This window comes from Neolamprologus brichardi, chromosome 7 (genome assembly GCF_056152115.1).
Source record: "Neolamprologus brichardi isolate AB-2024 chromosome 7, ASM5615211v1, whole genome shotgun sequence".
In the NCBI taxonomy this organism is placed as follows: Eukaryota; Metazoa; Chordata; class Actinopteri; order Cichliformes; family Cichlidae; genus Neolamprologus; species Neolamprologus brichardi.
The window spans coordinates 36,336,120-36,358,046 of record NC_142110.1 but is presented as its reverse complement, the minus strand read 5'-3'; the positions used below and the strand labels follow the sequence as shown (position 1 = coordinate 36,358,046).

General features: G+C 42.3%; 1 protein-coding gene and 1 pseudogene across 5 annotated transcripts in view; one reads left to right on the top strand and one right to left on the bottom strand.

Moving 5' to 3' along the window:
* Window positions 1–21,927, bottom strand: part of LOC118453508 (NACHT, LRR and PYD domains-containing protein 3-like) — a 454,485-nt gene that overhangs the window by 286,888 nt on the left and 145,670 nt on the right. The gene's annotated exons all lie outside the window — the stretch shown is intronic.
* LOC102795943 (uncharacterized) overlaps window positions 1–21,927 on the top strand; it is a 128,592-nt pseudogene that overhangs the window by 10,569 nt on the left and 96,096 nt on the right. The window contains exons 6-7 of the transcript XR_015719281.1: window positions 5,707–5,880; window positions 7,717–7,890. The product of XR_015719281.1 is annotated as an uncharacterized LOC102795943 (transcript). The remainder of the gene's footprint in view (window positions 1–5,706; window positions 5,881–7,716; window positions 7,891–21,927) is intronic.

Here is a 21,927-nt window from a genome sequence, read left to right as displayed (position 1 = left end):
ACAATTTCAGTATTTCTGAAAGATTCATCAGATCTGCAACTGCAGTTATAACCCTTATTAAAGTACCCAAACACAACTTATGGTCGACCAGTAGCTGACAATTATCAACTACTACAAAATGAATATAAACAAAAATAAAAATAAGCATGTATGACAGCATACATCAGCATTAATTACCTTTAGTTTGTACCTGTGGTCAAAAATTTTAGCTTTAGTTTTGGTGAAAACAAATGCAGGACAAAAGATGAAGTGGCAGTCATAAAAACTAGAAAATTAACAGTATTTGAAAACCATGTTCTTAAGAAATAGAACAATTTTCACTTAAGACCTGACATTCAGGGATGCATTTATATTACACAAGAACTGTACTGATAATTATTGGCAACAGGTCTGATGGAGTGATGAATCCAAAGTCAGAGATCCAGCAAAGAGTATCTATAGCTATTTGTAAAATATCTCATGGTTTGAAGCTGCATGTAAGCCAGTGGTGTTGGCAATTGTCAAACGCTAATTGAAACCAAATCAAAGTAACCTTTATGAGAGTTAAGGCTATATTAAAGAATAAATGGAGTCATACAGTTGGCTTTCAAGTTGGTTTGAAATTCACAACCTCTGTTATGCTTTATATACTATATTCTCATATATTGTAGCAGGCTTTTTACAATCATACTAATTGTAAGAGCCATTTAAATGCTAGTTCATTGGTACTGATAAAATGGTTAAAAGGATAAATATACATTTTTGTTGTTAAAAATATAATTTCATGTAAATTCAGAAATGCTGTTATGAAATTTGTAGGAGAACACATTGATCTCTACTTCTCAATTAATACAATTCAAACAACTGCAGCCGTTAGGTGGGAAGCTTTTAAAGCATATATTAGAGGTCAAATGATAAGTTTCACTAGCTCTAAATTTAACAAATTCAAACAGACAATGAACGAATTAGACAATAAAATTAGAGAATTAGAGAGAGAAGTTAACATAGATGATTCAACACAGAAAAAACAGGAATTATTGACCCTTAAAGCTAAATACGAGGAGCTGTCTATGCTTAAAGCTGAAGATGGTTTAATAAGATTGAAACAGACGTTTTATGATCAGGGTGAAAAGCCAGGTAGACTACTAGCTTGGCAGATAAAGAAACTTGAATCTGACAGAGCCATTAATATAATTAGGAACGATCAAGGGGAATTATCTACAGATCCCACAGAAATTAATAATACCTTTGTCTCGTATTATAAAACCCTATATAAATCTGACAGCCCACTGGACCTGGTAAGCCAAAATACTTTCTTGGATAGATTGATCTTTCCCTGTATTTCTGAGGATATGAAAAATGGATTGGAGAGAGAAATAAATTTCAATGACGTTTCTGATGCCATTACGAACATGAGAGGTGGTAAGGCTTCGGGTCCTGATGGGCTTCCGATAGATATTTACAAGCTATTTAAAGCAAAATTAATTCCCCCATTATTAGATGTTTATTTGGAATCCTATGAAACAGGTCGCCTCCCTGCTACATTTCGTAGTGCCCTGATCACTCTCATTCTAAAACCGAGCAAAGCGCCAGCCGAAAGCGGTTCTTACAGACCCATATCGCTGTTAAATTCTGACTCCAAAATCATAGCTAAGGCTCTGGCTATGAGGCTGGAGAGGGCTCTTCCAGCCATTATACACGGAGATCAAAATGGCTTCGTTCAAAATCGTCAGGGGTTCCACAACGTGAGGAGAGTTCTCAATATAATCCACGAATGTGAAGAGTCACCTGATACTGCAATACTATCACTCGACGCGGAGAAGGCGTTCGATCGAGTTGAATGGCCCTATCTAATTGAGGTGCTTAAGCGTTTTGGATTTGGTGATCACTTCCGCCGATGGATTGAAATTTTACTTGCTGATTCGGTTGCAATGGTATCTACCAATAATCTCATCTCTAGTCCTTTTGAGCTATCTCGAGGCACCAGGCAAGGGTCTCCGATTTCACCTCTCCTTTTTGTACTAGCCATGGAACCTTTAGCGATAGCAATTAGATCACATCCCTCGATCCATGGTATTAAAATCGGGGAGATGCTACACAAAATTGCAATGTACGCTGACGATACTATTGTGTTTCTATCACACCTTGCAGAATCAATACCATCTCTCCTGAAGCTTTTCGATCAATTTAGCAGTTTCTCTGGGTTCAAAGTGAACGAAGAAAAATCATCCATTATGTTTTTAAATATGAACGAGAGGTTGAAACCAGTTGTATCCCACCCATTTGTGAATGCCGCAGAGGGATTTAAATATTTAGGCATCAGAGTAACCCCAACTATAAGCAATCTTAGTTCAGCCAATTATGAGCCCTTGGTGGTAGGGTTATCGGATGAGATCACTAGATTAATATCATTGCCTCTTTCTTTACTGGGAAGAATAAACATAGTAAAGATGACTATATTACCTAAATTCCTATATATCTTTCAGTCAATTCCACTGGCCCCTCCTCCTTCTTTTTTTTCCAAAACCAGAAAGCTTCTTTCTAATTTCATCTGGAACAATAGGAAGCCAAGACTCAGACTCTCCCTCTTGTATTTACCATATGATAGGGGAGGACTGCAGTTTCCAAATTTAAAATGGTACTATTGGGCTGCTCAGCTGAGGACCACTATGTTTTGGTTTTCAAACGATATCTCCCTTCCCTGGTTAGCAACTGAAAGAATGTCCTCAAAGGGTCTGTCGTTAAATAGCTATTTATACTCAGCACCCTTTAAAACTCTAAAGAAAATTACTACTAATCCCTTTGTAAAAAACACTGTTGTTGTTTGGCATGAAGTACAAAAAATGTTGAATGATTCTCCTGGGTTGTCCTGTTTCTCCCCAATTTGGGGTAATGAACTCTTTGCCCCGGCTAAGAATGACATGGGCTTTAAAGCTTGGCTGAACAAGGGCATTGCGAAACTACAGGACGTATATGAGGAATATTCTCTAATGTCATTCAGTGAATTAAGGGCAAAGTTTGATTTACCGCAGAAACACTTTTTTAAGTATCTACAACTTAGAAGTTTTATTCTGGCACACTTAAACAATTCAGTGCACCAACCCCCACTCTCCATCCTAGAAACTCATGTTACAAAAAACTGTTTTGGTAAAAGACTGGTGTCCCAGTTTTATAACATGTTAGTAGAAAAACATAAGGATAACTCTGATAGTAAAAGACGGGAGTGGATTAGTGACTTACAAGAAGATATTTCATATACTGAATGGGGTAAAATATGTTCAAAAACACACACTCAAACCATTAACACTCGTTTGAGAATGATACAATTTAATTGGATAATGCGAACATACATATCCCCTGTACAATTAAATAAATTTGATCCTAATATAATTGATCTATGCTATAAGTGTAATATGCATCAGGGTACACTATATCACTGCCTGTGGAAATGTGAAGAGATCCAAAAATTTTGGAGCTCTGTGTTAAAATATATCTCTCAGATCACAACTTCTCCTGTACCGCTTTGCCCTAAGTTATGCATTTTAGGCTTGTATCCAGATGACTGTACTCTGTCGTGTGAGGAAAGAAAAATGGTCGATCTTTGTTTGTTACAGGCCAAACGCTGTATCGCCTTATGCTGGAAGAATGTTGGTTGCCCCTCTTTTAACCACTGGTTAAATAACTTAACATCGAGTTTAGCTCTTGAGAAACTGACCTATATTGTTAGAAAGAAGGCTTCTGAATTTTACAACATCTGGAAGATATTTTTGGATCTACTGAGGAGTGGGGATGTGGGGGGGGGGGGGGGGGGCGGTGAGTGAATAAGACAACTAGATAATGAATAATGTCTGACTTGCTGTTGGGAATTTACTGTGTAACCTATATTATGATTTTTTTTTTTTTTTTTTTTTTTTTTTAATTGTATTTATTTGTATGGTTTGCTATCTTAATTTATTTAACTATGCATTTATTTGGAATCCTTTAACACTTCAATTATTGTTATTACTATTAATATTATTATTATTATTATTGGTGTTGTTATTATTATTATTTTAATGACTGCCATACGTTCATTTTATGTTGGTGTTGATACTGTTGAAAAAACAAATAAACATACGTTTAAAAAAAAAAAAAAAGAAATGCTGTTATGTTAAAGACATAGAATATAGAAATGTGAAATTCGAATGCACTTTTTGGTATTTTGGGCGTCCGGCACACTGTAATTATGTGCTTGAGTGATTGGGGGGGGGATAAGCTGGAGTCAACACTGTTTTTTGAGTCTGGCTATGTTAATTTTAAGTTTCATTCATTAATTTTTAATTTCATTAATGAAAACATTCATTTTAAGTTTTCATTAAACATCTCAACAAGCATGTGACAAGTCACATGCTTGTTGCTGGACAGACTTCTAAAGGTGGTACAGAATAGTGATGGGTCGTTCGCGAACAAAATGGCTCTTAGAGCCGACTCTTTGACGTGAACGATGCGAGCCGGCTCCTTATCGCAAGCCGTCACGTGGGTTTTTTTTTTTCTTTCTCTCAGCCTCTCTCGCACTTTTTTTTCTGCTTCACTCAGCACGCGAGCCTTGTGCTTTACGCTGGGCAGAGGGGGGAGGGGCGGTAGTTACACTCAGTAGCACAGGAACAGAGCCAGAGGGAGAGAAAGAGAGCCAGGGACAGCAACGTCACATTAGAAAGGTATAGTAATCATCCACAACTATTTTCAGTTGCAGATGATAAAGGATTCAGAAAGTTTATTCATGCAGGTCCATATGACAGAGACTATGCATGTTCTTTTTGTTTTCATATTTTAATTTATATTTAATTGTGTTGTGGTTTGCAGTGTTTTGTGTTGTTTCACTTTAAATTTGTAAAAGGAAAAAGCTGAAATTTAAATAGTTAAAAGTTGAAATGTGAATAGTTGATTTTTGTATTATATGATTTATTCATTACATTTTATGTGGAGTGAATAAATAAAAGTATATTTACGGTGGCCCCTAGAGACAAAGCACATACAAACTTCAAATCACGTACAAACCCTGAAGCATGTACAAACTCCAAAACACGTAAAAACACGTACAAACTCCAAAACACGTACAAACTCCGAAGCACGTAAAAACTCAGAAGCACATAAAAACTCAAAACACGTACAAAAGACAACAGAAGTGCTCAAGGATGCTGGGCGCAGTGTTGCGCTTTTGTTACCCAGTGGCTACGCAAGCCAGAAAGTACCAACGACCAGATTTGGTGTGTGGTAATAACAGGTAAATGAACATTTTTTTTAAATTATTTGAATATATATGAGTGCCTGTGTATAAATACACAAACAATACACACATGCTTTCAATTGTGTAATTTAAGTGATCTAGTAGCTCTGCTTTGGAAGTTCAGTTCATGCTAGAAATGTGTTTTGGAGTTTGTACGTGATTTGTCTCTAGGGGCCACTGCATATATTTATATATAAACATATATAAATAAAACCACTTTTTTTACTTTAGTAATTCCTTTTGTGCATAATTTTATATTATTGTTAATAATAAATTAATTAAAGCAACAAAACAACCTGAAGCGCCGGTTCGGAGCCGAAAGAGCCGGCTCTTTTTAGTGAGCCGAACCGAAAGAGCCGGATCTCTAAAAAGAGCCGGAAATCCCATCACTAGTACAGAAGAGTGAAATAGAGCCGGAGTGCCGTCGCTATAAAACTATTTATCACAAATATATTTTTCAGACTCAGTTTCTGTAACCTCTCCGAGAGAAGCTGTGAACCTCTGTCTTCAGTTCTCAGCTCCCAGTCCTCTAGTCTGAGAGAGCTGGACCTGAGTAATAACAAGCTGGAGGATTCAGGAGTGAAGCGTTTGTCTGCTGGGTTGAAGAGTCCACATTTTAAACTGGAAACTCTAAGGTCAGATCAAGTGCCTTTCTTTGTGTGTGTGTGTGTTTGTGTGTTGAAAAAATAAACCTTTTACCTATAAACGTTGAAACTTTTCTTTTCAAATTGTTATACATATTTAACAGAAGGGAGGATCAAAGTCTATTCCAAAGCTTCATATTGTAAGTTGTCATTGCGTCATGAATGCATGTATGTGCCATGTATTCTTTTTTTTTACAGACTGAATGGCTGTAACCTCTCACAGAGAAGTTGTAAAGCTCTGTCCTCCATTATCAGCTTCCAGTCCTCTCTTCTGAAAGAGCTGGACCTGAGTACCAATGGCTTGAAGGATTCAGGAATAAAGAAGCTGTCCGTTGCAGCGGAGAGTCCATATTGTAAACTGGAAACTCTCAGGTTGGATCAAGTGACTTCATTTTTTTGTGTAATGACAAAATTAGCAAATTGAGTATTTTACACAATTAAGTTCAACTTCATCCTTTTTCGTGTAGCACTATAAAAAAAATATTTATAAATCAAATACTAATTGGCCATACTTTGGTAATGCTTTGAAATAACTACAGTTGATTTAGCACCCATCCATCAATTCTCTCCTGCTTATCCTCATTGGGGCGGGGGTTGCTGGTAGAAATCAACACCCACCGGGAACGAGTCCACCTTATTGCTGGCTATAAGGATCAAATGGGCCAAACACCCCATTCTCCCAAAGCATCTCTCACACAATACTACAAGGGACACCGTCGAATGCCTTCTCCAAGTTTACAAAACACGTCTAGACTGGTTGGGCGAATTCTCATGCACCCTCAAGTGTCTTCAAGAGTGTAAAATTCAAGTCCAGTGTTCCAAAAAATGCATTGTTCCTCCTGTAACCAAGGTTTAACTAACGAACAGACTGTCCTTTAAGGCACTCTGACATAGACTTTCCCAAAAAAGGCTGAGGAGTGTGATCCCCTACACTTAGAGCACACCCTCTGGTCCCACTTCTTAAAGATGGAAACCACTAACCCGGTCTGCTATTCTAAAGGTACTGCCCCTGGTCTCCACGCGAAATTGTAGAGACCAAGACAACTTCCAGAGCCTTTAGGAACTCAGTGTGATTCTTATACATTCCAGGGGTCTGCCACCAAGGAGTTGCTTAACGGCCTCAGTAACCACACCCCAGGTGATGGACCAGTTACCCCCCCCCCCCACCACCACCACCACCACCACCACCACTACCACCCACCCAGACTCTGCTTGCTCTGTGGAAAATGTGCCAGAAATCCAGCCAGAGGTCCTTAAAGTATTCCAGCAATATCCTCAGTTGATGTTGGCAGCACTGTTTGCACTATACACAGTGGAGGTGGAGCCACCGCCTTGCCCAACTGAGTCTCCTGATGGTTTAAAAGAACCTCTTTGAGGCATTCCAAAAGTCTTTCTCCATGGCATCATTGTTTTTTTCAATCACCGCCCGAGCTGCATTGCACAGGAGAAATCAGCTGCCTCCAAAGTCCCACAGGCTAACCAAGCCTGAGAGGAGGACTACTTCTGGTGGTAGACACAACCCAGCTAAGTTAAATGGAGGTCCTAAGCATGGTCCATTCAGACTTAATCTCTTAAAATACAGTTTTAGATCTGATGATATGATATGTAGTTGCCAACATGAGCATTGAAGTCTCCAAGTAGGATGAGAGAGTCTCCAGGTGGAACACCGTCCGAGAAGGCCGCGTACTCCAAAATGTCTTTCGCAGGTGTAGGGAACAAACCATCACCACACCATAAACATAAATAAATATTGCTAAATAGACCTCAGTGCTTCATGAATGCACTTTAACAACTGCCTCATTGTTATGTGTGTTTCTAATTTTTCAGACTGAGTGACTGTAATCTCTCGGAGAGAAGCTGTGAAGCTTTGTCCTCAGTTCTCAGCTGTCAGTCCTGTAGTCTGAGAGAGCTGGACCTGAGTAAGAATGAAGTTAAGGACGCAGGAGTGAAGCTTTTGTCTGTTGGACTAAAGAGTCTGTATTGTGCACTGGAAAATCTCAGGTCAGGATTTTATTTTAACAATGATCATTTAAAATTTGAATATTACTGCATAAACAACTAACATTAAAAAAAAAAATTCTTGTGGAATATTGAATGAATATGAATACTCTGAGAAGTCATGTTTGATTAAGATGTGTCATTTATTGCGTATAGTAAAGAACACTCTATGTTGTTTACTAAAATGAGTAATATCTCATCTGAGTTATTCCATAAAACTATGTCATGCCTTTGGCTACACTACTGTAATTGTGTGAATGCCTCAAAGGGCATTTGTATTTGTGCCAAATCATGGCTTTTGTGCCAAATCAGAATATTTCTGTTGTGTTATAGTATATGTGCTGAATATAGTATATCTGCCAAATCATAGTATTCATCCCAAATCATAGTATTTATGCCAAATTACAGCATTTCTGCTAAAAAGCAGAAATAGTACCCTTTAGCAGAAATTTCTGCCAAAAGATAGCATTTATGTTAAAATATAGTATTTCTGCTAAATCATAGTATTTCAATCAAATCTCAGAAGTTGTGGTAAAACGCAGTCTTTCTGACAAATTATAGTATTTGTACCCAATCATAGTATTTCTGCCATATCATCGTATTCGTACAAAATCATGGTATTTTTACCAAATCATGGTATTACCAAATTATAGTATTTGTGCCCAATTAATATTTCTGTTATGTTATAGTATATCTGCTGAATATAGTATATGTGCCTTATCATAGTATTTATACCAAATCATAGTATTTGTGCAAAAACATAGTATTTCTGCCATATTGTGGTATTTGTGCAAAAACATAGAATGTCTGCAAAATCATATTATATCTATTATGTAATACTATTACTACAAAGTCACAGTATTTCTGCCAATTTGTAGTATTTGTACTAAATCATAGTACTTGTGCCAAATCATAGTATTCGAACCAAAACAGTATTTCTACCAAAGCATCGTATTTGTACAAAGTCATAGTATTTTCTTCTAAATCATAGTATTTCAATAAATCTCAGTAGTTGCGCTAAAACGCAGTATTATTGCCAAATCATAGTATTTGTACCCAATCATAGTATTTGTGCTAAAACATAGTATTTCTGCCATATTATAGTATCTGTGTAAAAACATAGAATGTCTGCAAAATCATAGTATATCTGTTATGTTATAGTATTACTACTAAGGCAAAAAAATTCTGCCAAATCATGGTATTTTTGCAGAAACAGTATTGCTGCAAAAACATAGTTTTACTGCAATTTCATAGTATTTGAGCAAAATTATAAGATATGTGCAAAAACATAGTATGTCTGCCAAATCATAGTATTTTTGCAGAAACATAGTATTTCTGGTATATCATAGTATTTGTGCTAAATCACAGTATTTCTTCCAAATCATAGTATTTGTACCCAATCATAGTAATTGTTGAAAAACATAGTATGTCTGCAAAATCATAGTATAACTGTTATGTTATAGTATTACTACTAAGTCATAGTTTGGGGGGGGGGGGGGGGGGGTGTCAAATTTTAGCTTCTTCACCCCTTTTCAGCTGAATTTCAAGCTTCTTCACCCCTTTTCAGCAAAATTTTCCATTTTTCACCCGTTTTCAGCACAAATCCTAGCTTTTTCAGCTGTTTTCAGAAAAAGAAATCTTTTCTGCAGAAATTCTGCTGATTCACCTCTTTTCAGCGCAACGTTCTGCTTCTTTACCTCTTTTCAGCAGAAATTCTACCAATTCACCTCTTTTCAGCAAAATTTTGAGCTTTTTCACCTCTTTTGCTTTTTCTTATGTTTTCTGTGGAATGTTCAGCTTTTTTCATCTCTTTTCATTTGAAAGTTGAGCTTTTGCATCGGTTTTCAGCTGAAAATTCAGTTTATTCACTTCTTTTAAGCATATAGTTTTACTTCTTCTGTTCTTTTCACCATGTTACACTACAGGGCATTCACACAGCATTTTTGCAGGAAATGCAAATTTTTCTAGTTCATTATGAGTTTGTTCTGAAAGCTCCCTTAAAGATATTCAAATGATTCACTCAGAAAAAGCACTGAAAGGGAAGAGAAACATAAATTCATTCTCATTTTTTTTCTCTTCATCGGCTCTTCCAACATATAGTCTTATAAAACCACATACAACCATCATATAGCACATATCCTAATGCCAGACCCAGAGTGCAGACTTACTTGTGTAGCTTAGAGTTTCTAAAAGAAGAAAACAAGACAGAGCCTTAAGTTGTCAGGCCCATTTGTCCTTCTTTCCTGATCATCTTCCTTTCCTTCTTTATCTTCTTGTATATCCCCATACCCATCAAACAGTCACTTTGGATGTCTTTTCCTCCCTCAACCTGGTCCTGCTTCAGGTCCTTTGCTATCGAGAGACTTCTTCCTCTCCAGTGTCACAAAGCACTGATGATCTGGATGTTAAATCTCTCTGAAAGAAGAAAAAAAAATAAGAAAATTGTACAGAGAAGAGTTCACAGATGGATTGTTGTTTTGTGTGTCTGCAGTCTGTCAGGCTGTCTGATCACAGAGGAAGGCTGTACTTCTCTGGCCTCAGCACTGAGCTCCAACCCCTCCCATCTGAGAGAGCTGGACCTGAGCTACAATCATCCAGGATTATCCAGTTTATTAAAGTGCAATTGGAAAAAGGTTTTTCAAATGCAGTTTATTAAAGTGCAATTGGAAAAAGGATTTTCAAATGCAGTTTATTAAATTGGAATTCAAAAATGAATATACAAATGCAGAATTTATTCTTCAATTCATTATTTAAGCACAGAAATCTTTATTTCGATGCGCGTGGCTCTTGTGGTCCTCCATATATGTCCACAGTCACAGTGACAGTCAGTGACACTGACAGAAAAATGAAACAAGGCTGAGAATCATTTCAGTCAGCCTACTTAGCATTAACTCCTCACTAATATAATGCTAATTCACATGAAATTAGCATTAGCTGCTCATATTGTTATAAGGAAAGAGAAAACGGTATTAGCATTAGCTGCTAATAATTATTCACCCCTAATTAGAATAAGCCGCTAAAAGCAGCCTACTTAGCATTGACTCCTCACATTGTTGTTAGCCAAGGGAAAAGTGTCACGGTCCTGGGTCAGTGACCCAGTGTTTTGAGTTTCTTGTGCCTCTGCGTTTTTTGTATTATGTTCTTAGTTCACTTTGTTGTCCCAGCTTATTCTTTAGTGTAGTGTCTTTGTTTGGTTTTCTTGTATTCTGTTTAGTTCTCTGAGTATTTAGTAGCTCCCCTCTGTGTCTCTTTGTTGTTGGTATTGTCTGTGTTTCTTAGTTGCTCTGTCTCCCCTAGTCTAGTTTGCGTCTTCCTGTTTTACTTTGAAGGTCTGTGTCTCATGTGAATGTATCCTACTTTGCTCCCTGTCTCGTCAGTTCTGATTTCCCCCAGCTGTGCTCTCCTTCTGTGTCTCATTCCCCTCGTTACTTCCCAGTGTATTTAAACCCCGTGTTTCTCTGAGTCAGTGTCGCGTCGTCCCTCTTGCTGTGTGGATCTCCCTGTGTCTCCCTTGTGAGTTTAGTTTGAGTTTCCAGTTTAGTTTACTTTGTACGCCTTTCTCCCGCCAGCAAATAAAGCTGAGTTCTTTGTGTTTAAACCTCGTGCCTGAGTGTCTGCATTTTGGGTCCAACTCCTGCCTGCCGCACAGCGATACATGACAGAACGACGCGACCAGTAATGGATCCAGCGGACTCACCGTGGAAGCGCAGCTCCCGTTTTGACGGGACCCGGCTGGCGCTTGGAGGGCCTCCGTGCTGCCGTTCCGCGCTAGCAGCTTCCTCCCCGCGGACGCCCCGGTCTCGCAGAAGACGCTCCAGCCGGTCCCGGGAGGATTACTACGAGCCTGCCAGCAACCAGCTTACGCCTGCTCAGGCATTCTATAAAATGTTAGGGATTATTATCGTGCCACCCGACTCACCCAGCGTTTCCACATCACCGCATCAGCAGCCACCTGCAGCTCCGTCAGCTGATCAGCAGCCACCTGCAGCTCCGTCAGCTGATCAGCAGCCACCTGCAGCTCCGTCAGCTGATCAGCAGCCGCCTGCAGCTCCGTCAGCTGATCAGCAGCCGCCTGCAGCTCCGTGTCCAGTGTTTTCTGCTCAGCAGCCGCCTGCAGCTCCGTGTCCAGTGTTTTCTGCCCAGCAACAACGGACAACGACTGCCACAAAGCAGCCGTCTCAGATTCACCCACCGGAGGTTTCACGGCCTGACCCCCCAGAGGTTTTTCCCTGCCTGTCGGAGCCGTCAGCGGTGGGGAGGAAACATTCGCGCCACCGGTGCTTCACCCCACAGCCGGATTCAGGGACCCCTGTGCGACCAGCTGTGGTGAGTTTTATGGACGCTGGTGCTTCTGGGACTGTGTTTTCTGGGGCTGTTCATGGGGAGAGTAGAGACAGTTCACGGCGCTTACCTACCTTCGTGGTAACTGACCTCTCACAAGTTGGCATTTTCAAAGCATCCATTCCACTACCAACTCCAGTCTCACCTCAACCAGTACATCAGCCTTTAGCCAGTTCATTAGCCCAGCCTGTATCTATTCCATTAGCCCGGTCACCCGCTCCCTCCATACTGGAGGCTGTGTCTGTGCCACCCATTTTGAATCCCGTTCCTAGCACCCATTTTAAGCGGAGAGACAAACCCATTAAAACCACTCTAGTTTCTCAGAAACTGCCTAATTTAGAGACTGTTATTCGCCCCCGGGCCTCCCCAGAGGCTGAGTTTCTGCCTTCAGCCGACTCTGGACCCCTGGAGGCCAAGACTCCTGCTAAGAACTGCACCGTGCCAGCGCTGCCTGGGCAAAGCCAGCGCCCTGCGCAGTTTCAGTTACCGGTGTCTCTGCCAGAGGCCCGTGTGCCTGCTGGTCCTGTTCTGTCCCTGCCAGAGGCCCGTGTGCCTGCTGGTCCTGTTCTGTCCCTGCCAGAGGCCCCCGCGCCTGCTGGTCCTGTTCTGTCCCTGCCAGAGGCCCCCGCGCCTGCTGGTCCTGTTCTGTCCCTGCCAGAGGCCCCCGCGCCTGCTGGTCCTGTTTTGTCCTTGCCAGAGGCCCGTGCGCCTGCTGGTCGTGTTTTGTCCCTTCCAGAGGCCCGTGCGCCTGCTGGTTCTGTTCTGTGCCTGCCAGAGGCCCGTGCGCCTGCTGGTTCTGTTCTGTGCCTGCCAGAGGTCCCCGCACCTGCTGGTTTTGTCCTGTGTGTTCCAGGGGCCCCTGTACCCACTGGTCATGACACTGTTCTCGCTGGAGGGCCCGAGGAGCCCGTCCAGCCTCCTGCTTCGCCAGCTGGAGGGCCCGAGGAGCCCGTCCAGCCTCCTGCTTCGCCAGCTGGAGGGCCCGAGGAGCCCGTCCAGCCTCCTGCTTCGCCAGCTGGGGGGCCCGAGGAGCCCGTCCAGCCTCCTGCTTCGCCAGCTGGGGGGCCCGAGGAGCCCGTCCAGCCTCCTGCTTCGCCAGCTGGGGGGCCCGAGGAGCCCGTCCAGCCTCCTGCTTCGCCAGCTGGGGGGCCCGAGGAGCCCATCCAGCCACCAGCTGCTCCACCAGCGGCCGCATCCACGCCTGCAGCAGCAGCCGCATCCACTGTTTCGTCCACGCCGCCGCCTGCTGCAGCGCCTCCGTCTCCGGCTTCCACGCTGCCGCCAGCTGCAGCCTCGGAGTCTCCACCCACGCCAGCTGCAGCCTCGGAGTCTCCACCCACGCCAGCTGCAGCCTCGGAGTCTCCACCCACGCCAGCTGCAGCCTCGGAGTCTCCACCCACGCCAGCTGCAGCCTCGGAGTCCCCACCATCATCGCCCACGCCGTCGCCTGGTCCGGCTTCACCACCATCATCCACGCCGTCGCCTGGTCCGGCTTCACCACCATCATCCACGCCGTCGCCTGGTCCGGCTTCACCACCATCATCCACGCCGTCGCCTGGTCCGGCTTCACCACCACCATCCACGCCTGGTCCGGTTCACTTAGTAGTAGTATATTTTAGATAGCAAGGAGCAGACGGCCGAGTTTAATAAAGTCCACCGAGACAGCGGTGACGCAAATCTGAAGGCTAGACCATCCCATTTCACAGCCTCGCACTTCCGGCCTTCTCGGTCTTCGAAGGACCCGGCCCACGTAGACCGCGAAGGCCGGGTCCTCCGAAGGATGCAGCCGACGTTTTGGGACACAGCTACTGTTATAAGGAAAGAGAAAACGATATTAGCATTACCTGCTACTAATTATTCACCCCTAAGTAGAGTTAGCCCCTAATGGCAGCCTACTTAGCATTAACTCCTGATCTCTCATTCAAGATGGCGCTGAGTATGGCAGCCTCGTCGCGAGCTCCCCCAAGCATGCATATACTATTATATATTCTACATATATTTATTAGTCTCAGATTTAGCCATTCTTATATTTTGCTTGTTTTACGTTATTGTATTTTTGCACAACTCTGCTGCTTGTGAAGCTCGCACACAAGAATTTCACTCGCATGTACTGTACCAGTGTACCTGCACATGTGATGTGACAATAAAAGTGATTTGATTTGATTTGATATCGTTATAATGCAGGGAAAAAGAGTTAGCATTATCGGATAATGTTAAATCAAATCTAATTAGCATTAGTTAATAACAGTAGACTTTGTATCATTAGCTGCTGTTATTCTGACAAAGCAAAGGAAAATGGTATGAGCGTTAGCTGCGAATGCTTATTCACCTAAAATTAGAATTAGCCACTAATGATGTCCTATTTAGCATTAACTCTTCACATCGCAGGGGAAAAGTTAAAATTGAATGAAAAATAGTGTTAGCATTAGCTACTCACATTGTTAAAATGTAAGAAAAAACATTGTTAGCATAAAGGGATAATGCTAATTCACATCAAATTAGCATTAGCTGCTAAGATCAGCCTACATAGCACTAGCTGCTCACATTGCTATAATGCAAGTGAAAAGATTTAGCATTATTGGATAATGTTGACCTTGGCCCACTGGAAAAGTTCAGAACACTGTTTGCTACAGATTTAGGAGTGTTTCTCGATAGCTCTTTCTCATTTGAGAAACAAATAAATTATTTTATTAAAACCAGCTGTAAGGTTTATATTGTTGATTGTTATTTATGCTTAGAAGTATTTACTCATATATGCTTAGAGTTTTATAATCGATTGCATAATGATAGGGGCTTGATCCTTAGTAGTCTGTAAAGACTCTGTGTGCCTTCCAGAGTGCTCTGGCATGCACACACAACTTGGGGTCATGAGAGAGGTCGTACCTTCTCTTATACTATATTCTCTTTATTCTATAGGAGGACACCTACTCTGTATCACAGGGTCACATCTGGAACACACACACACACACACACACATACCTACACTATGCACAGACTGGTACTCTTGTACTGGTACTGTCACAGTTCTCTCTCTCTTTTTAAATGTGCTGATAAATAATTGTAGATTTCTTTGAATAACACAGTGGAGCCGAGCTTTGAGCCATCCTCAGTGTGTAACAGTGTGTGTATGAGAGCCATGTAATGTCCATGTGTGCATGCTGACTGTGCTGCTCTGACCCCCCTCCTCCTTTCAGGGTGGAGCCTGCTGGAGTCCGATGGTTGACACCAGGTCTGAGGAAGTGTAAGTGTGTTTTTAATGGGATTCATGAAAACAAAGCAGCACACATTCAACCATCTTTATCATGTCAGGAGTCATCATCAAAGTGTCAATCAATGAACAGATGATGGATCAATAACTGCAGCTGGATTGTGTTTGTTCTCTCCATCAGATTCCTGTCAACTCACAATCGACACAAACACAGTGAACACAAAGCTCCAACTGTCTGACAACAACAGGAAGGTGACACATGTGTGGGAGGTTCAGTCATATCCTGATCATCCAGACAGATTTGATGATTGTGAACAGCTGCTGTGTAGAAATGGTCTGACTGGTCGCTGTTACTGGGAGGTCGAGTGCAGAGGAAATGTTTATATATCAGTGAGTTACAGAAGCATCAGAAGGAAAGGAGACAGAGACTGTGTGTTTGGATACAATGATCAGTCCTGGAGTCTGTGGTATTCTGATGGTGCTCCTCATTCTGTCAGGCACAATAAAAGAGAAACATCCATCTCCTCCTCCTCCTCCTCCTCCTCTGTCTCTCACAGAGTAGCAGTGTATGTGGACTGTCCTGCTGGCACTCTGTCATTCTACAGAATCTCCTCTGACAATCTGATCCACCTCCACACCTTCAACACCACATTCACTCAAACTCTTTATCCTGGGTTTAGTGTCTTTCTTGGTTCCTCAGTGTCCCTGTGCTGAGTGGAGTGTAAAGAGTGTCCTCCTGTTAGAGAAACACTCTGACATGTACAGAGTGAACTGTTCAACAGTCAAAGGAGCTTGCAAAGAAAAGCGTCTGGACTTCTTTAAGTTGCTTGAAGACGTTTCACCTCTTACCCAAGAAGGTTCTTCAGTTCTATGGTCAAAAGTGAGCTCATTGTGAAACCTGGCCCCACCTTATCATGCAAATTCCTGAGGTCAAATGGCCCAGGATGTGAGTGGGCGTTAAGGCGTCTGGGGAGGGAACTCAAAATGTGATTATAGATGGCAGACAGTTGGTGTCGTAAACCAAAGCCTCTGTTCAAAGATGGTCGCTCACAGTGGACAGAAATGGAGAGATCTGGGCATTCCTCGCAACACAGTACAGCATACACTGCATTGTTAAGTTTGTGTTTTGGAGTTTTGTATTTTGGGAGAACCAGTTTGTGTCTGAGTGTGTTGCTGGGTCTGAAATACACTGGGATGTCATGCTTGGAGAAAACTCTCCTAAGTTTTTTCTGATACACCGGCTACATAGGGGATGACAATGTTGTTGCGTCTGTCCTTCTTATCCTCCCTCGCTGGTGTCTGATCTTCTTTTCTGTGCCTCTTTGCTGACTTTATGAACACCCAATTAGGATAACTGCATGTTTTGAGTGCTTCCTTTACATGTGTGTGTTCCTTCTTTTTTCCTTCAGGCTTAGAGGGAACATGTTCTGCCCGGTGGTGTAGGGTCCTAATTACTCCAAGTTTGTGTTCCAGAGGGTGATGGGAGTCAAACAGGAGGTACTGGTCCGTGTGTGTGGGCTTCCGGTAAACTTCGATGTTGAGGTTGCCATTCTTTTCAATGTGCACAGCGCAGTCCAGGACTGCGCTGTGCACATATCCTGTGGGCAAACAGTTATCCTTTGTGTCTTCCCTGGTGAACTTGATGTTTTTATCCATGGCGTTAATGTGAACAGTGAAGGATTCCACTTCTTGTGTCTTGATTTTGACCCAGGTGTCGTCTACATATCTGTACCAGTGGCTGGGTACTCTTCCTTTGAAAGAGCCAAGAGCCTTTCTTTCCACTTCCTCCATGTAAAGGTTGGCTACAATAGGTGACACGGGGGAGCCCATGGCACAGCCATGTTTTTGTCTGTAGAAGCCTTCGTTGTATTTGAAGTATGTTGTGGTGAGGCAGAGGTCTAACAGTGTGCAGATCTGATCGGGTGTGAAGTTAATCCTGTCTTCCAAGGAGCTGTCTTCCTGTAGTCGTTTTCTGTCTCCATGGCCTCCATGGTGGGTATGCAAGTGAAGAGAGAGACTACATCAAAGGACACCATCTTTTCATCTGGATCCAGGGTAAGTTTCTGGACCTTGTCGGTGAAGTTGGTGGAGTTCTTGATGTGGTGTGGGGTGTTCCCCACGAGAGGTGCAAGGATGGTAGCGAGGTGTTTTGCAATGTTATAAGTGGCTGAGTTTATGCTACTGACTATGGGTCTGAGTGGGTCATCTTCCTTGTGGATTTTAGGAAGTCCGTAAATGAAGGGTATGGCATCCCCTGGGCGGTGATATGTAATGCGGTCAATGATTTTGTCCTTTTCATGGTCCTGAAGGCAAGCTATAACTTTCTTTTGTAGCTGCTTGTGGGGTCTCGCTTTAAGGCTTCGTAGGTATTGTTGTCACTGAGGAGAGTAGTGATCTTTGTGTGGTAATCTGTAGTGTTTAGGACCATGGTGCATCTTCCCTTATCAGCTGATGAAACAGTGATGTTGTGGTCTTTGCTCAGGGAAGCGACGGCCTTCTTTTCTTGTATTGTGAGGTTGGACGGAGGGACTTTGGCACTGGAGATGGTGGCTGAGACTTTCATCCTGATTTGCTCTGCTTCTGTCTGTGATAATTTATTAATCCGTATGGCGGTTTCTGTGGCTGTGATGAGGTCCACTATGGGCAACTGTTGCGGAGAAATGGCAAAATTTAGTCCTTTGGCTAATACTTTCTTTTCAGGTTCAGTGAGATTCCGGTCTGAAAAGTTCTTTAACCATTTCTCCTGACTGTCTTCAGGTGTGTGTTCTTCTCTGGGTTGTGTAGGTTCAGAAGGAGGAGTGTGGGTTTTTGAAAGCAAGGTGTCAAATTTCCTGCATTGTTTTTCTTTTTTTTTAGAGTGTTTTGCCCACTGAGCCTTGTACACAAACTTGTAAACCTCTTCTAAGATTGGAGAAGGTAGAAGGGTTTCCAGTTCCTGCAGAGTCTGGCTGATCTTGATCTGGAGGGCATCTATAGTGAAATGGACCTGTCTTATCCTTTGACTTAAAAGCTGATTTTGCGCTCTCTGTAGAATCAAGTCTGCTCTGTATCCCCTGACAGCGGATCCAAGGCGCAGGCTCTTAGGAACAACTCTGCTTTGTCTGCATCTCAGGTTGAAACGGAGATGGTTCCTATTATCCGCTAGTTTCCTTGATTCCCTTTCATACTCCCTCACCAGTTGAAGGGTGTTCCTCCCAAAATGTACGACAATATGTCTGTAAAGAACATGTTCCCTCTAAGCCTGAAGGAAAAAAGAAGGAACACACACATGTAAAGGAAGCAAAACACATGTAAAGGAAGTCCAAAAACCTCTCATGTTCAGCTATTTTTTTGTAAAAAGATAACAATGTTAGCCTTTTCTGCAGCTATGGGGCATATATGGTATCATTCTTGGCTGGAAGCAGTGCTTAATCAATGGAAAAAACACAAACTTTGTCCAAAAACCTCTCATGTTTAGCTGTTTTCCACTTTTTCTTTGGTCATTTAAGCCTTTTTGGCCGGGGTGAAGGGAGTATCTGCCATCAAACAAGAAGACAGCCGCATGTAGCTATGATGGTGTTTGCTAGTTCACCTTACATGCATTAATGTAATAACGTGGTTAGCCTACTCAACGTAAATTACACACGAACAACATTAAGCTACTCACACAGAGAAGAACGGCTGCTGCTGCATCATCATCCTCATCATTTCTGCTACACTGGCAGGGCTAGGGGCCAGGACTCTCCTCTTCGGGTTTTTGGGGGATGTTGCTAACTCCGGGTCCGATAACAGGCAACCCACAAGCAGTAGATGTGCACGGTGTGAGGTCTCGCAGCAAGCTATCAAATACGGCGCATTTCTCGGCTTTTAAAAAAAATGCTATGCGTCGCCAGGTGTTTCATCAGATTTGAGGTGTTACCTCTTTTGACAGTATCACAGTATCAGCTTAAAGCACTTGTTGCAGGCTGCTGAGTTTGCATATTTTGCTGTGAAGTACAGCCAGACTTTTGACCGCTTCGACTTGGGCATTTTTAATCTGTAGCTCTGCTCTAAAAGAACGTACGTACCTGGACCCTCCTACTATCCTCGGAAACTTAAAATGATTAGCTAGAATCTAAAGCGTATCATTCCATACCAGTTAGTGGCGGTAATGCACCTTTCAGTTGTTTGCCAACCGCCAATACAAATGTAAGGAAGAAGAAAGTGTACCACAGCTCAGGAATAAAGCACCAAAATAAAGCACCGAAATGTGCGCTGCTTTTCGGTCTGGTTACTATCGTTTATGTCAGAACCGATGCCATCATGGCACCGGATACCGATACCCATCCCTAGTCTGTACATGTCTGTCTCTTTCACTCAAAAACACGTTTTCAGATTCATGGATTCAATCAGTTGATGTTTGAAACTCTTCTACATGATTCCTTGTAAACTTCTTCCTCTTCAGTCACAAACAAACAGGAAGTGATGTCACATGTGTTCCTGTCCACACGGCAGAAGGAGTCTATTGCTGACAATAAGTGATGTACAAACAGAGTGAGCATTTCTGAGGCCAAATATAAACTGAGTAGTTCACTGAATGAACAATGGACTGTGAGCTCAGTTCCTTCATCATTAGTATGGATTATATATGTATATTGTAGGAATGTTTAGCTGATTTAGAGTTTAGAAATGTGTTAAGATAGAATGTAGAATTATGTGTAGCCTGTTTTAGAGTTGAGAAATGTGTTAACATAGAATCTAGAATTATTGTAGAGACACTGACACTACCCTCAATGTAATAAAGGCCTGACTGTGTCATGAACTTAGGAGTAGATTTTAGGAGACCCTCCCCCAGTTGGACTGTGAAACTAACCCCCTAACCCTAACCCATAAGACAAAGAGGAGTTAACGCTGAGTGGAAATTCCCCAGAGGATATCTGGGTGGGGGTCTCAACATTTGTAACTGGATAACTGTGGTCTGGAAGGGAGATGGTTTTTTATGACCTCTAGGGAGTCACCTACAGCCACAGTGCTTTAACTGTTACGCACCCACACCCACATGCACACTAACTCACGTGCACACACATACACACAGGTATGCGTACACAGTCACTCACGAGCACTCACATAGACACGCGGAAACGCGCACATGTAGGTACTCGCGTGCTCGCACACACACAAGTAAAAGTATGTAAACATAGTACTTAGTTTTATGGCACCTCGTAGAGGGTTTAGAAGGGGGGTCACTTATACAAAACTGCATGTAACAGACAAAGGAGTTGAGATCTGCAGAGGAGTTCTGGGGTCCTGTACATCTCCCTTCTAGAAGGTGTAATCAATAGGTGTAATCAATAAGTGTAATCAATGAGTGTGGATTAATAAAAGGGTTGTGAATTGACTACTGAGTCCCCGGTGTTCTTTCTGGAGGCCTGAGTTAATCTACGAACCGGGTAAAACTGTATTAAGGTAACAATATGTATTATATTAGTATCATATATATCAGGTGCCACTGCTGCTGGTTTCAGTCATTGTGCAAATGTGCTGTTTGTAAGGTTGTAAAGCTGCCGTCAGCTGAGACCGAAGAAGTCACCTGATCAGTGAGCAAATGTTTCTAAAAACGTCCAGATGAACAGAATCAACCTTTTGGGATCAGCCAGCAATGCAGCATCATTGTTGTTCAGGTTCAGAGGTTTGCAGGAATGGGCTGATGACCAGAAACAGCTGCAAAGTCCAATAAAATACCAGCTGGAGTTCAGCTGCATTTGAAGAAGTCAAAGAAAAGTAAGGATGGCAAAGGGCGATGTTTTCTTCCAAAGAACTGAAAACATGGTCGACACCTCATTAGAAGAATAATCTGGACATTTGTGAGGAACTCTAACCAAGAAAGCAACACAAGAAAGCCACGTCAAACAGATCCAACAGACAGTTTCCATGACTGGAAGTGTTGAGTGTAAAAATGCTACATTGCATTATTGCATCCTCTCACCACAGGAGGTGCTGTTGGCACCACTGATTGCTGATCAGCTGTTCTCTGATGATCTGATTGATACTGTGAATAACGGGACTCACTGAACTCTGTAACACAGTGAAGATTACAGTTTAACTTCAACATCTGACTGACGTCACACAGACAGAGGATGAACCAGTGAGGCACATCACACTGTTACTGGAGATACTGGATCAGCTCCATGTGAACCTCTGATGGAGAAGCTGCTGACCCAGAGAAACATCAGGACATGACAGGCAGCTGCACTTATCTAACAACATGTACACAGCAAATTCAAAAGTGTTAAATGTTTTGGTGTTAGTAGTCTTCTTGCAAAAGTAGAGTTAATTTTACTCTAAGTAGAGTCACATTCTTTTAATGTAACTCTGAGGTGTAAAATGATAGTAGTTAAAATCGAGTGTTAAAAATGAGTGTTTCTATTTCAAATCTGGAGGTGTTACAATGGAAACATTAACTCTTGACCTCTTAACTCTGAACTCCTACAGGGGCTATGACACTAATAGAGTAAATTCACAGACTCCGTCCC